The 15,916-nt window shown below is 44.9% G+C and overlaps 1 long non-coding RNA gene across 1 annotated transcript; it reads right to left on the bottom strand.

The window, feature by feature from the left end:
• Positions 1-852: 852 nt before the first annotated feature.
• On the bottom strand, positions 853-11,452 carry LOC129385975 (uncharacterized). Its single transcript, XR_008613451.2, has 3 exons — positions 11,335-11,452; positions 6,779-6,844; positions 853-2,203 (listed from the first exon to the last, which is right to left on the bottom strand). It is a non-coding gene; the product is annotated as an uncharacterized lncRNA (long non-coding RNA).
• Positions 11,453-15,916: the final 4,464 nt, after the last annotated feature.

The raw sequence follows: 15,916 nt of genomic DNA, 5'->3' as shown, positions 1-15,916 counted from the left end.
CCAACTTTCCCGCAGAGATTTTGAAAAATATTCCGGTCATGTATGTTTTTCATCATTTTTGACAACAATAAAAAGCGGACCAATCCATTCGTGTAAACATGTGTAGACTTATGTGCCTAGCTTGGAAACACAGTACTGCTGTTTTGCAGGCAAGCACAATACAGAAACAAATTACTGTGCTTTATTTTTAGAACATTAAGCGCAGTATGACACTGAAGAACCTGCTCGTAGCAGTGATGTTTTAGCCAGCTAACATAGTAGTGCCCAGGTCACCAGGAAAGCTAGCAGCTTTATCTGTGACTGTAAAATTATAAACTTGGATAAGAAATTGTAAAGCAAGGGGACAGCACTAGGCTGAACAAATTTGCAAATATATCTAAAGACATATGGTGTGGCTCTTAACCACCATACACAAAAAAAATGGGAGACATCAATTAAAATTAAAGGTCGACGGTGATCAGACCTCTGGTCTGCTATAGATCTCTTGAATGGATGGGCCTCAAGGCTACATTCACTACAGGCATCAAAAAGGGCTTAAACACTGCAACTGTGAACTAGCCTTAACTGTGCAACAGCAAAGGCTCTCAATAAGGAAATACAGTCTGCAAGCTTACAGATACAACTGAAAGAATCACTGCAACTCCTTCAGTGACAGAATGGACATGTATAAGCCATGGCACACGTTCGGAATCTTTTCGATGCAGTCTTTCATGTTGCAGTTATAAAGCAACAATAAGCAAAGAAATTGGTGGTAATAAAGGATTGTTGTTCACTTGCAAGTTCCTGGAGGCCAGGCAATTTCAGAGGAAGATTCAGACTAAAACCAGCTTTCGCCATCAGGTAGCTCGACAGTGTTTAACACTAGCAACTTCCTTAAAGGGCCAACAAGTGGAAAGAATGTGTCATGAAATGGTGCAAAGGAAAAGACCATGATTTATATTGATAGAAACAAGGATGCTGTACATGTGTTATGTAGCAATTATAATTTTAAATTGGCACAGAAATCGAAAAACACTTTGTCACTCTCACCGGAGGTGAAACCTTGATACTTACATACTGTAGGTAATTGAGCTGCTAATAAGTGCAGCATAATTTACAAATCAGCCTTTATATTACACATGCCTAGGGTCTGTATCCAAGCTAGTCGGTACAGTGGAAGACTGAGACAGTAACATGTTTTGGTAAGGCATGTATGGCAATCACAATGTATTTTCTCATTCTTTCTGCTTTCTGTTCTTTTATTTGTGCTTTACCTGCCTTAAAATCACAGGTGCTTTAATCTGTGAGTATTACAAGGTAAAAAGGCATGCATAATGGTACACATGGATGCTTTTGTACACAGGCGAATTTGCATGCAAGTAACCTAAGTTCTGTGGTCCCCCTATGAGATACAATATGACATCAACTATGCCACAAGTGGGCCAACTCATCGAAAATGAAGGCAGCGCTACTTTTCTGCACAGTATAAACTAAGGCTTATCTGCAAACTGTAAGTCAGGAAAAACGTATAATAGAAAGTATACTGCATTTCAGTACTAATAAAAAGACCAGTAACCGCGTACACTAGTAGAAGGTCACGTGGCAGAGCTCTTATGCAGCTTCATGTGTGTGCCACGTGGTGCGCGAAAGGTTATTTTTAGCAACTTTTGGCGATGGATTAAAAACTAAATTTCCAAATTTAATGAGAAAAACATGGCTTGTTTTAGTCATTATGATAGGGAATCATTCCATAAGCAGGGTTATCTGAATTCATGTGCTGAGCGGCTGTATGTACCTTTAAGAGCAAACTTACTTCCTACAAGCAGGAATCTGGTCTAACGCATGAGCTGCTTAATGTAATGTGAATAATAAAACGCCTCCGACCGAGGAATGTTTCGAGCAAGGGAGTCTTCATCTCTGTAAACAACTATAGTAATATCTTGCTTGCTTTATAAACAAAAAAGAAACATTCTGTAGTGTTAGTGACATACATGGCAACCTGGACCTGTGTATAATATGGGTGGCTGCGAGGCAACTGAAGCATTCCATCATGATATGTCACATAGCTAACGTAGCTTTCGCACAGAGCATGATCTATGATTATGTCATCTTTACGACTGTAGGGGCACTTGATTTCACGCAAAATGACACCACTGGTTGTTTGGAAAAGCCCATCGGGACTTGCACAAAGCCATGGCTGACAGGGGTGAATCACAACGCCAACCTGCAAAGCATATTTTGTAAAGTTAGCAAATAATATGTACAACATGAACGAACACCATATTCAATATGTTTTGTCCAACAGTCATGCTTTCAAGTATCAGTAGCAATCACCTTGTGTGCAGCAGTGGGTGTGACAGTTTCAGTATGTGTGAGCCAGCCTCAGTGTACTAGCACTTCGATGAAAATGCATTACGCTGATCTATAAATGTGCTCAGGGGAAAATAATTGGTTTTACTTTTATTTCAATAATGCATAGTGGAGAGGGGGATAGAGAGACAAGGGCAACGCTGCCAAGCTCTACTAATGAACCACTCTTGCGGTCTATATTCTTTCAGCTGTGCTGAGTAACGTGCACTTGTGCATGAAATTTAAACTTGCCCTTATCCGTTGTAAACTCGCTTAGCAGTGCCTATAAAAGCACTACAAAAAACAACTTGATGTCTGTATTATTAAACTGATAGATTAGTTAGTTGCACAATATTCAAATGCATTGTTATGTTACAACGTAGTTACCACTAGAACAGCAATTGCTCGCCCTGGTGAATTATTCGGCCACAACCTCCCTGATATCTACAAAGAAATAATAGCCCTCAGTCCCCAACAGCTGCGGAGCACCTGACCAAGGCGGCGGTCAGACCTGTAACGCAGCAGAGGGTGCTAAGAATCTCTGGGTCCGAACAGGCCGCCAATAGAAACTGACCCTGTCAACCTTTAACAGCCGAACTCTGTCGAGTGAGGCTAGCTTAGCAAAACTCTTTGAGGAACTATCAGACGTTGTTTGGGATATTATCGGCCTTAGCAAAATTAGAAGAACTGGTGACGCTTATACATTGCTAAATACCGGCCATGTCCTCTGCTATAAAGGTCTCCCTGATAAGAAGCAATACGGGGTAGGATTCCTAATCCATAAGGACATAGCGGGCAACACTGACGAATTCTACAGCATTAACGAGAGGGTAGCACACTTGGCATAAAAATTGTAACAGCGCCAACACGTGCCACAAAGGACGAGACACACGCGCGTGTTACTTTGTGGATGCATGCATTGGTGCTGTTACAATTTTTATGTGAAGTATGCACCAACTCGCCCAGAAAGAAGCTTTAATGAAGAGGGTAGCAGTAGTTGTAACAGTAGAGGTATAGATTAAAGGCAGCACAAGCCTACGCTCCAGCATCCAGCCGCGACGATGAGGAAGTAGATCAGTTTTATGAAGATGTTGAATTAGCGATGAGAAAAGTGCAGACTCGGAATACAGTAGTAATGGGTGACTTCAATGCATAAGTGGGGGAAAAGCAGGCAGGTGAACAGCCAATTGGCAACTACGGTGTCGATTCTAGAAACGCTAGAGGAGAGATGCTGGTAGAATTCGCCAAAAGGAATAAGCTGAGAATAATGAGCACCTTTTTTAGGAAACGTAGCAACAGAAAGTGGACCTAGAAAAGCCCTAATGGTGAAACAAGAAATGAAATTGATTTCATACTTTCTGCCGATCCCAGCATACTGCAGAATGTATAAGTGATAGGTAGGGTAAAGTGCAATAATCATAGGTTAGTGAGGGCTAGCATTCACCTCAGTTTGAACAGAAAAAGAGTAATATCGCTCAAGAAAAAACAGGTCAACTTAGAGGCAGTAAGGGTAAAAGCAGACAAATTTAGGCTGGTACTTGCAAAAAAATATGCAGCCTTAGAACAGAGATGATGATGATTACATAGAGGCAATGAATGAAACCGTAACGAAGCTGGCATCAGAGGCAGGAATTGAAGTGGGAGGCAAGGCACCAAGGCAACCGGCAAGCTCTTCCAAGTAACAAAGGACCGAATAAAGAAACGACAAAGAATGAAAGTGTCCAACTCAAGGGATCAGATGAACTGTCAAAACTGATCAACAAAACGAAAATAAGTGATAGCTGAAATTATAACGTGAGAAAGACTGAAGAAGCCGTAAAAAATGGACGCAGCCTGAAATCAGTGAGAAGGAAACTTGGCATAGCACAGACCAAGATGTATGCACTGAAAGATAAGCAGGGTAATATCATCAGCAATCTCGAAGGTATAATAAAAGCAGCGGAAGAATTCTATACTGACCTGTACAGTGCTCGGAGGACTCAGGAGTACTTCATTCGGAACAATAATGAATAGGATACAGAAACTCCACCTATAACTAGGGATGAGGTCAGAAGGGCCTTGCAAGGCATGAAACGGGGAAAGGCGGCAGGAGAAGATGAAATAACAGTCTATTTAATCAAAGATGGAGCAGACATAATGCTAGGAAAACTGGCAGCTCTCTATACGAAGTGTCTCTCGACTGCAAGGGTCCAAGAAAACTGAAAGAATGCAAACACTATACTAATCCACGGAAAGGGAGACGTTAAAGAATAGAAAAATTATCGGCCCATTAGCTTACTCCCAGTATTATATCAAATATTTACCAAACTAATCTCCAGTAGAATAAGGGCAACACTGGATTTTAGTCAACCAAGGGAACAGGCTGGCTTCAGGAAGGGATACTCTGCAATGGATCACATCCATGTCATTAATCAGGTTATCGAGAAAGCCACAGAGTACAATAAGCCTCTCCATATGGCTTTCATAGATTACGAAAAAGCATTTGATTCAGTAGAGATACCAGCAGTCATAGAGGCATTACGTAATCAAGGAGTACAGAACGCTTACGTAAATACCTTGGAAAATGTCTACAGAAGTTCCACAGCTACCTTAATTCTACACAAGAAAAGCAGAAAGATACCTATAAAGAAAGGGAGACACAATCTCTCCAATGCTATGCACTGCATGCTTGGAAGACGTATTCAAGCTATTAAACTGGGAAGGCTATAGGAGTTAGGATCGACGGCAAATATCTTAGCAACCTTCGGTTTGCCGATGACATTGTTCTATTCAGCAACACTGCAGACGAGTTACAACAAATTATTGAGGACCGTAAAAGAGAGTGTAAGAGTGGGGTTTAAGGTTAATTCGTAGAAGACAAAGATAATGATGAATAGCTGGGCAGCGTTATTACAATTGCTAGTAGTTACAGTGGTGCTGGATGTTTCTGCGCAGGCGCGAGTATGAGCAGGTGCGAGAGAGAAAATCTGGGGGCCTTTGCTCCTTGAATATGTGAGTCTGCCTAGGCACTACGGAGGAGGTTTCTTAGTGTGTGTTGTATGCATTTGTCCACTAGGCATGCCGGCATTGTGGAGTGTGGTCCAGTTTGTTTACACTCCGCCGCTGGCTGCCGGCACGGTGAGGCAGTGGACACGGACGCCACGTTTGGTGATCGCTGTGTCTGAAGGGGCAAGGTTCTGCCTGGTGTTGTATAAGTCGTGGTGTTTTTTCGTCGTTACGATAGATTGCATTTTTTACAAGCGCTGCTCCAGGAGGGCACATGTAACTGGCAAACGGAGGCCTCAGGAGAGCACCTGAGGTTATAATAAAGCAGGCGGCGCATGTATCCAGGGCACCGAAGGGGTAGCGGGGGGATCAAAGCTGGAAGCAGGGTGGCCCATGGATAACTCGGCGAGCCCCAACCCACAGACCAGTCTGGGTTCCACCTTTGATGTCCTCGTTGCCGCTTTGGTGTCCTGGAGATGCAGCCAATAATGCGACATAATGGCACATTGTTTCAATTAGTACAGAAGACGATTGAATAAATATAATTACATCCAGCCACCAACTTGCGACGCTAAGTTCAGCACTACCACACCCCGCGACTTCTTCCGGCATGCCTAGGGACAAACACATAGAACACGCGCTAAGAAACTCCTCCGTAGTGCCTAGGCAGAGTCGCATATTCAAGGAGCAAAAGTCCCCACATTTCCTCTCTTGCTACCGCTATTACTCGCACATGCGCGCAAACATCCGTCGTCTGCGCAAGTGCCACGCCCCGCTATACCTACGAGCAATTGTAGATACGCAGCCAAGCAAGGGAACAAGAGTTCAGGATCGCCAGTCAGCCTCTACAGTCTGTGAAGGAGTACGTTTACCTAGGTCAACTAATCACAGGGAACCCTGACCATGAGAAGGAAATTCACAGAAGAATAAAAATGGGTTGGATCGCATACAGCAGACATCGTGAACTCCTGACTGGGAGCTTACCGTTATCATTGAAAAGGAAAATATACAATCAATGCATTTTACCGGTGCTGAAATATGGGGAGACTGACACTTGGAGACTGACAAAGAAACTTGACAACAAGTTAAGGACAGCGCAAAGAGCGATGGAACGAAGAATGCTAGGCAGAACTTTAGGAGACAGAAAGAGAGCGGTTTGGATCAGAGAGCAAACCTATTCTAATAGACATCAAGAGAAAAAAAATGGCGCTGGGCAGGTCATGTAATGCGCAGATTAGACAACCGTTGGACCATTAGGGTGACAGAATAGGTCCCAAGAGAAGGGAAGCGCAGTAGAGGACGGCAGAAGACTAGGTGGTGCGACGAAATTTGGAAATTTGCGGGTGCTAGTTGGAATCTGTTGGTGCAGGAAAGAGGTAATTGGAGATCGCAGGGAGAGGCTTTCGTCCTGCTCTGGACATAAAGTAGGCTGATGATGATGATGACGATGAATGTAGTTACAAACCTGGGTTACCTTGGCACCAATTTTTTTTCTCGAATGTTGCCCTTGCTGTTGGTTCCATAGCAGTACCTTCAGAAAAGTAGAAAAAAATGCAGATGCTATGTGCACAAGCTTCCATCGCATGAGTTCAATATAGAAACACTTAGAGAGCCTCATGCTCATTAATGATATCATGGATTTCGCTCTGAAATCCTTCCATAGATCACTTGTCAGTAGCAATGTTGAACATTTTTAGTGTGCTAAGCAGTTATGAGCGTATCCCTTTTACACCATGGCACCTGGTAACATCAAACTTGAAGTACGTCAGAAGTGAAAAGGAAGAAAAGGTTCATGAATTTTCGTTGGCTCGAACAATGAACCTCATGACTGCCAAGCAGGTCAACACAGCTAGTTGGGCGAGTTGAGAATTGCAATCTTGCATGTTCATGTGCTTACCAGACATTACAGAAGAGATGACGAGACACGCGTAACACACCAGCTGTGCGCATCTCATTCTTTCTTTTGTCATCTACTAAGCACATCTACACACTAGCAAAACTCTGAAACAAGTGCCCTACCAGTACACCACAGCTACTTTTCATTCCAGGTGAAATACAATTATACAGACAGGACTGAAGGAATACTACATGATACACAATCACTGGCTTACAACTCAAAATTTGATGAAAACCTAGTGGAGTACAGTGCACGCACAAGGCCAGCCATAATCACTCTTACGAACATGGTAATCAAACACTACATCCAAAGCCAACGTCAGAAATACAAGAAAAATAATTTGCAAAAAACTGTGCATTGCGCATGCCCAAAGGGCCATATCTGCTTCTCAAGACTTTATTTTTCTGTCAGTAAAACAATGGCATGCTAACACGGACGTCCAAGCCCCAACCCAAGCATTGCTGCCACTTCAACCTCTAGTTGCTTCTTTTCCTTAGCACACCGAGTAATGACCATTTCTTTCAATTCAGTACAGCAACCACATGCCTTGTGTGCACTGGCAAATCGGCCCAACCAGCAGACAAATGTGACATTGCATGCCTCCTTAGCTGGTAATCAGGACAATGACCTGGCTAATGAACGTCACCATGATGTTCCATGTATGACTGTCATCATCATCATCAGCCTGGTTACTCCCACTGCAGGGCAAAGGCCTCTCCCATACTTCTCCGACAACCCCGGTCATGTACGAACTGTGGCCATGCCGTCCCTGCAAACTTCTTAATCTCATCCGCCCACCTAACTTTCTGCCGCCCCCTGCTACGCATCCCTTCCCTTGGGATCCAGTCCGTAACCCTTAATGACCATCGGTTATCTTCCCTCTTCATTACATGTCCTGCCCATGCCCATTTCTTTTTCTTGACTTCAACTACGATGTCATTAACTCGCGTTTGTTCCCTCACCCAATCTGCTCTTTTCTTATCCCTTAACGTTACACCTATCATTCTTCTTTCCATAGCTCGTTGTGTCGTCCTCAATTTGAGTAGAACCCTTTTCGTAAGCCTCCAGGTTTCTGCCCCGTAGGTGAGTACTGGTAAGACACAGCTATTATATACCTTTCTCTTGAGGGATAATGGCAACCTGCTGTTCATGATTTGGGAATGCCTGCCAAACGGACCCCAGCCCATTCTTATTCGTCTGATTATTTCCGTCTCATGATCCGCATCCGCCATCACTACCTGCCCTAAGTAGACTTCCAGTAGACTTCAAGTAGACTTACGACTTCCAGTGCCTCGCTGCCTATTGTAAATTGCTGTTCTCTCCCGAGACTGTTAAGCATTACTTTAGTTTTCTGCAGATTAATTTTTAGACCCACTCTTCTGCTTTGCCTCTCCAGGTCAGTGAGCATGCATTGCAATTGGTCCCCTGAGTTACTAAGCAAGACAATATCATCAGCGCATCGCAAGTTACTAAGGTATTCTCCATTAACTTTTATCCCCAATTCTTCCCAATCCAGGTCTCTGAATATCTCCTGTCATCACGCTGTGAATAGCATTGGAGATATCGTATCTCCCTGCCTGACGCCTTTCTTTATTGGGATTTTGTTGCTTGCTTTATGGAGGACTACGGTGGCTGTGGAGCCGCTATAGATATCTTCCAGTATTTTTACATATGGCTCATCTACACCCTGATTCCGTAATGCCTCCATGACTGCTGAGGTTTCGACTGAATCAAACGCTTTCTCGTAATCAATGAAAGCTATATATAAGGGTTGGTTATATTCTGCACATTTCTCTATCACTTGATTGATAGTGTGAATATGGTCTATTGTTGAGTAGCCTTTACGGAATCCTGCCTGGTCCTTTGGTTGACAGAAGTCTAAGGTGTTCCTGATTCTATTTGCAATTACCTTAGTGAATACTTTGTAGGCAACGGACAGTAAGCTGATCGGTCTATAATTTTTCAAGTCTTTGGCGTCCCCTTTCTTATGGATTAGGATTATGTTAGCGTTCTTCTAAGATTCCGGTACGCTCGAGGTCATGAGGCATTGCGTATACAGGGTGGCCAGTTTCTCTAGCACAATCTGTCCACCATCCTTCAACAAATCTGCTGTTACCTGATCCTCCCCAGCTGCCTTCCCCCTTTGCATATCTCCTAAGGCTTTCTTTACTTCTTCCGGCATTACCTTCGGGATTTCGAGTTCCTCTAGACTATTTTCTCTTCCATTATCGTCGTGGGTGCCACTGGTACTGTATAAATCTCTATAGAGCTCCTCAGCCACTTGAACTATCTCATCCATATTAGTAATGATATTGCCGGCTTTGTCTCTTAACGCATACATCTGATTCTTGCCAATTCCTAGTTTCTTCTTCACTGTTTTTAGGCTTACTCCGTTCCTGAGAGCATGTTCAATTCTATCCATATTATACTTCCTTATGTCAGCTGCCTTACGCTTGTTGATTAACTTCGAAAGTTCTGCCAGTTCTATTCTAGCTGTAGGGTTAGATGCTTTCATACATTGGCGTTTCTTGATCAGATCTTTCGTCTCCTGCGATAGTTTGCTGGTATCCTGCCTAACGGAGTTACCACCGACTTCCATTGCACACTCCTTAATGATGCCCACAAGATTGTCGTTCATTGCTTCAACACTCAGGTCCTCTTCCTGAGTTAAAGCTGAATACCTGTTCTGTAGCTTGATCTGGAATTCCTCTATTTTCCCTCTTACCGCTAACTCATTGATCGGCTTCTTATGTACCAGTTTCTTCCGTTCCCTCCTCAGGTCTAGGCTAATTCGAGTTCTTACCATCCTGTGGTCACTGCAGCGCACCTTGCCGAGCACGTCCACATCTTGTATGATGCCAGGGTTAGCGCAGAGTATGAAGTCTATTTCATTTCTAGTCTCGCCGTTCGGGCTCCTCCGCGTCCACTTTCGGCTATCCCGCTTGCGGAAGAAAGTATTCATTATCCTCATATTATTCTGTTCCGCAAACTCTACTAATAACTCTCCCCTGCTATTCCTAGTGCCTATGCCATATTCCCCCACTGCCTTGTCTCCAGCCTGCTTCTTGCCTACCTTGGCATTAAAGTCGCCCATTAGTATAGTGTATTTAGTTTTCACTCTACCCATCGCCGATTCCACGTCTTCATAGAAGCTTTCGACTTCCTGGTCATCATGACTGGATGTAGGGGCGTAGACCTGTACAATCTTCATTTTGTACCTCTTATTAAGTTTCACAACAAGACTTGCCACTCTCTCGTTAATGCTATAGAATTCCCGTATGTTACCAGCTATATTCTTATTAACCAGGAATCCGGCTCCTAGTTCTCTTCTCTCCGCTACGCCCCGGTAACACAGGACGTGCCCGCTATTTAGCACTGTATATGCTTCTTTTGGCCTCCTAACTTCACTGAGCCCTATTATATCCCATTTACTGCCTTCTAATTCCTCCAATAGCACTGCTAGACTCGCCTCACTAGATAACGTTCTAGCGTTAAACGTTGCCAGGTTCATATTCCAATGGCGGCCTTTCCGGACTGTATGACTGTATCTTGGTGTATATATATTGTTGTTTGTGTACTGCACTATCATCAATTGTTGCTTTCATGCTGCCAGTATGCAGCTCGGAAAATAAAACAATTTCTTCAAGCCTACGTCTCCCTCTGTGAATAAAACAAACACCAATATGTTGGTTGCCTAGATACTTGCCTACAGGCTCACAGGGTGTATGTAGGCACATGGCATTCGAGTTCAAATGCCTGCACAAGAATCTACGGCTGTCATAACCTTGCTGTATGTTCCCTTGTTAAAATGTGCATTTCTGGAGGAGCTGTTCCTCACTCATGCATTTAACAGAATACAGGGCTACAAATTTTACTGTCACTGATAACCTGATCCACGTTGTAGTAGTATTCAAGCAAAGGCCAATCTTTAGCAGTGCATATGTAAACATTTGTTCAGTTGCATGATTGAGGTGTTCCTAAGTGATGTAAAGTGGTATATTACAGTGGATTGCAGTGCTTAGTGCTGTCACTGGCTCAGGGCTGCTGCTTTAAAACAAAATTTATTAATTTCTATTACATGTCTTAATTTCATCAAGTCATTTAGAAAAAAATTGAGTGCCTACCATACATCAGCGCCGGAACAAGTGGTGTGTCTTGAAGTTCTGCAGCTGCTCGGCCAGGGACTCGAAGGCCTTTTACCTAGTCAGGATGCGGTGTGCAATGGAGCTGAATATCCTTACCGACCTTTCTTTGTGCCAACTGCAACACAAAAAGGATCAGTTAAATTTCATGGCCAGCTATAAAACGTAGAGCACATTCTGAAAGCATGCATCCATGCATGCACCAAGAAAGAGTATAGTGTACTACATGTGCTCATGCAGCAGAAAAGGTAAGAAAAGGAAAACATGCGAAATTTCAGAAATGTGCAGTGCTTTGTTACAAGCCGGGGGCATTTTCCCTGCATTATTGTTTCAGCAGCTGTCATGGTTGCCTGGGAGCCTGTACATGCCACTTTTGTGGCAAGAAATTGCTGCTCAAGTGCAGAGAGTGAGGCACACTGTCCTGCTGTATAGTGAGGTAGACTACATTCCCAGATCAACACCTCTTCTACAGATAATATATCAGCATGGAGTGCTGCCTTTGAAATAAGGTCTTCTAAGACGTCTTGCACCTCTCGTTCATTTCACCCTTGCTCCTCACTTATCAAAGCTGAATTCATTACACAGCTTACGTCGGGAAAATGGTGCAGAACATAGGATGGTGGTTCTTCTTTTGGGCACTTGCCACCAACATACAGGGGCTTGTACTCTGCAAGAGATAACAGCTGTGAACTACATGTTTAAAAAACTAAAGACAAAGAAATTGCAGTGACGACAGCTGCAGATGCAAAAGTATGATTAGCATTTAGTGCAACAATATAAAACATGATTGTGATTGAGTACGGACATAGCCAAACTTGTGCTAGGCATACACACATACCGACTCCATGCTCAGAAAATGCATGCTAATTAGATATGGCACTGTTGCATTGTCAATGCAGGGGCGTCCCTACGCAAGCGACAGGACCAGCAGCTTAGTGCTGCTGACCCCCCCCCCCCTTTCCTGCATACCCACACACATACAGAAACTTCCACATGCACATAGCTTCCTTCCACATATGCTTAACATCAGCATGCCCAAAACCACCTAGGCACCACTTTGACCACGTTAATGTCGACTTGTCAAACAGGCATATAAATACGAAAATGAAATCGTGTTTCCAGAAGGCTTTCAATTTCCGCTGTACCGAGAACCAGTAGTTCTCCACGCCACATTTTTGCAAGACAAAATGTACGGTGTACCTCCAAAAAGCTCTTCGATGGACTCCCTTCGAGAAGTGTCCGGCTTAGAGGACGGCCGACCCCACCCTTGAGGGCGATCAGTCGAAGACGGCGCGTCGGCCTCGTTCACAAACAGGACGACGGCAGCTACATGTTTGCAACCGCCACCAAGGCCGGCCTTGCACGTGCACTGAGCACCCAGTATTCACCGCTGCGATGACAGCTGCCGACGCAAAAATATGATTATTTAGTCAAACAACAGAAAATGTGATTCTTACTGCGCACGGACGTAGCGAAATTTGCACTAGGCATACACGAGATAAGCAGCGCTCGAAATTGTTTAGTTTATGAGGCTTCGCTGCGCCGCATAAAACTTAAAATTAATAAGTATATGAAGTCCGTAAACGCTGGTCAAACTACGCAAGACATCAATCTTCGCGGTCATTGTGAAATAAGAAAAAGCTTAACGAATATGCGCGCTTACCTGAATGTTGACCTCGTACGTAGCTTGACGCACTTGCGAGTGGCATTTCGCCGCCACTTGTGAATCGCCATCAAACCGTTCCAGGGTCTCCTCGACGTCGTAAGCGTACTTCGCAGCGCACAACTTTCGGCCCTTCTCAAGCGCACTAGCACGGAAATATTCGTCGATCCCGGCCACTTTTCTAAAACCGTAGCGCAGCACTACGGGTGCCATGCTGCAGCCGCGGAGGTGGCGGCGCAGTTTTTGGAACTTGTGAAAATGTTGCAACGCACCACGACACAACAACAGAAACAAGCGACAAAAACGTGCTCGCCGTGGGGCCCACAACACACGTCTACGCGGCGGGCAGCGGATATGACAGCATTGCTCGCACAGTGTGTGTTACTGAAAAATGCATTTCCGTCACTAACGGCGCTATCCCGTTATTTTTGGGGCGCCATCTGTCCAGAGCTGGTTCCCCATACGGTGCCTCAGCGGCCCGGCGAAACCACGTCTACCGACGGTGGTTACGGCGGCGCCGAGCTGTCGTCTGTTCGACGCGGAGACGTCTACTGAACACACCGTCGGGCTTGTGTTTGGTTCGTCAATTTTTGTTCCTAGTGTGCGCGAAAAAAAAGAGTACAATAATATTACTGCTTTAGCATGAATTGAGATTCCTCGTTTCCGTCAAACGATGTCGTCTGCACGATGTTTGTGCGCGCAGACGGCCCTCGCATATGTCTACAGTTTGTCTCGTAACTCGGCGACTTGGCAGAGTGTTCGAACGATGAGCACACCTCGGCGAAAGAACTACTGCTGTTTAGTGGTTTGCAAAACCGTATACAGTAGATTGAAAGGTCAGGCCAAGCTGTCGCTCTTCGGAGTCCCTAAAGATGAAGAAAGGCGACGCGCGCGGGAGCTCAATCTTCACCGTACCGATCGGCCCTTCGGAAGTCACCGACTCCATTTACGAGCTGCACTTGGATGCAAAGTACATACTGAGGCATTATGTGCATATATCGAAGGCCAAGAAGTATCTACGCAGAGTGTAAAGCCTGCACTTCGGTCTGATGCGGCACCCACAATCTTTTGCCGTATTTGCTGGAGTATCTCTACGAGCAGCCTACACCCGAGCAGGCCACACGGAAGAGAACGGCCTCATATGCAACAGATGAAAGCCGGTCATCAAAAAGAACGCTCCCGCTATTATAGTTGAACCGCCATTCTGATTGGAGGCATGTGACAATGGACACCTGCGCGAGCTCGAAGACATAGACAACCAATAACATGCTTCCTAATTCAAGCGAATATAAACAATGTGCTTTGTTTTATTAACCCAGGGGATCTGGAATACCAAGTACATCTCAGGCGTATTACGCATAAAAATAGGGAAGAAAACGGCTATCCCGTAAATATTTTCAAAACACACAATTAACCTATAAAAAATGTGCTGAACGTAACGAATAATGTGACCCACATTCTCTCTAAATGCCAAATAGCTGCTGTTATTAGGGGATCAGGGAAATTTTAATTGTTAGCATTCAATACATCGCCTTGAGAAAGGAAGAAAACAAAGATTTACTAATTTTTATTTAACCCCTACTTGTGCCACACAGTTCATTTATTCCTGTACCTCATCCCATTACTGCACATGATCCCCATTTCTTCGGAATATGAGCTCTGCATTTCGTTATCTCATGACACAGGGAAACACGCATATAAGGTTTAAAAAATGGCCAGGCTTAGCTTGGTTAAGCCAAGAATGCGTTGCATATTGCGCGCGAGTTGGGGCCGAGCTTTTCCTCCGGCTCTCGTCACGTCACGTCACGTGGTTGCGCTAAAGGTCAATGGTGGCTGCCCGGCCGCGCCCAAGGGCTGAACTGAGTGATTGCAATAAGCAACGCATAAAAGGAAAGCAAACTGCAAACGCGATCCATCTGAATGCGTGCTTCCGGCTAATCCAGGCGCGCTCATCCTCGAACGCAACTGCAACGCTAAGCTCGACCGCGGCCGTACTTCTGTTCGGCACGCTCTGACGCTGTCGACCGGCTTTTCCACGGCCTCCGCAGCACGCGGGGGCGTGGTGTCCAGAAGAAGACGACGGTGGCGCCACCTGTATTTTCAACAAAAAAATCCCTCAGCGCGGAGCCCTCGTTAAACCCACTCTCCCAATCTAGTACACTCTAGTCCTACCATAGAATAAAGAACAACTTTAGAGAAGGGAAACTGTACCTTTCGCAGTGGTTCGAAAATAAGCAGCGGCAGCGCATGGAACTTCCCTAGGTGGACGCCAGATGACACTGCCAAAACAGAAAGCGGAAATGCGCATTTTTATTTAAAGCATTATTCAATATGGCCGCTTTTCGCCGGTCGTGTAGCTTGTATCCGCTCATACGCGCCGTACTCGCCTCGGCTGCCGCGTAGCCGGTGCGTTCTAATTGCCAGGAGACCAAAGGGCCTCTACTGACGCCCATACAAACAAGCCACAAGTGAGTGAACAGAACGTGCGACTTTATTGGCAGAAGACAAGCAGTGTATGTACATTCTCGTGCAATAACAGAAATAAAATTTGTATGTCGAGATGCACTGGAATCTTTGACGCGAGCTCGTAAACGGCTCACCGTCGTCGTCACACATGGCGGTCTAGTAACGAGCGACAACCAGCGGCTCATGCAGATTGGTCAGTGTCCCGCCTGTTTGCAGCGGCAGTCGCCGTTAAAGATGAGCAACTTGCACTGCGAAACAATCGGGTGAACCAGGCATCTGCTGCCGCAGCCAACACAGCGACATGGACTACCCCGCATTTTAGCCTTAACTCCTTTTTAACCTGCACGTTACTTTTCTTTCGGGGGCCGCTAATGTGTGGCTCGCACTTGGTGTCCCACATTGTCTCAATATGGACAAGTCGCTTTCGTGGGCATC

Source organism: Dermacentor andersoni, chromosome 7 (assembly GCF_023375885.2).
Source record: "Dermacentor andersoni chromosome 7, qqDerAnde1_hic_scaffold, whole genome shotgun sequence".
Taxonomy (NCBI): Eukaryota; Metazoa; Arthropoda; class Arachnida; order Ixodida; family Ixodidae; genus Dermacentor; species Dermacentor andersoni.
This window is presented reverse-complemented; position numbering and strand designations above follow the sequence as displayed.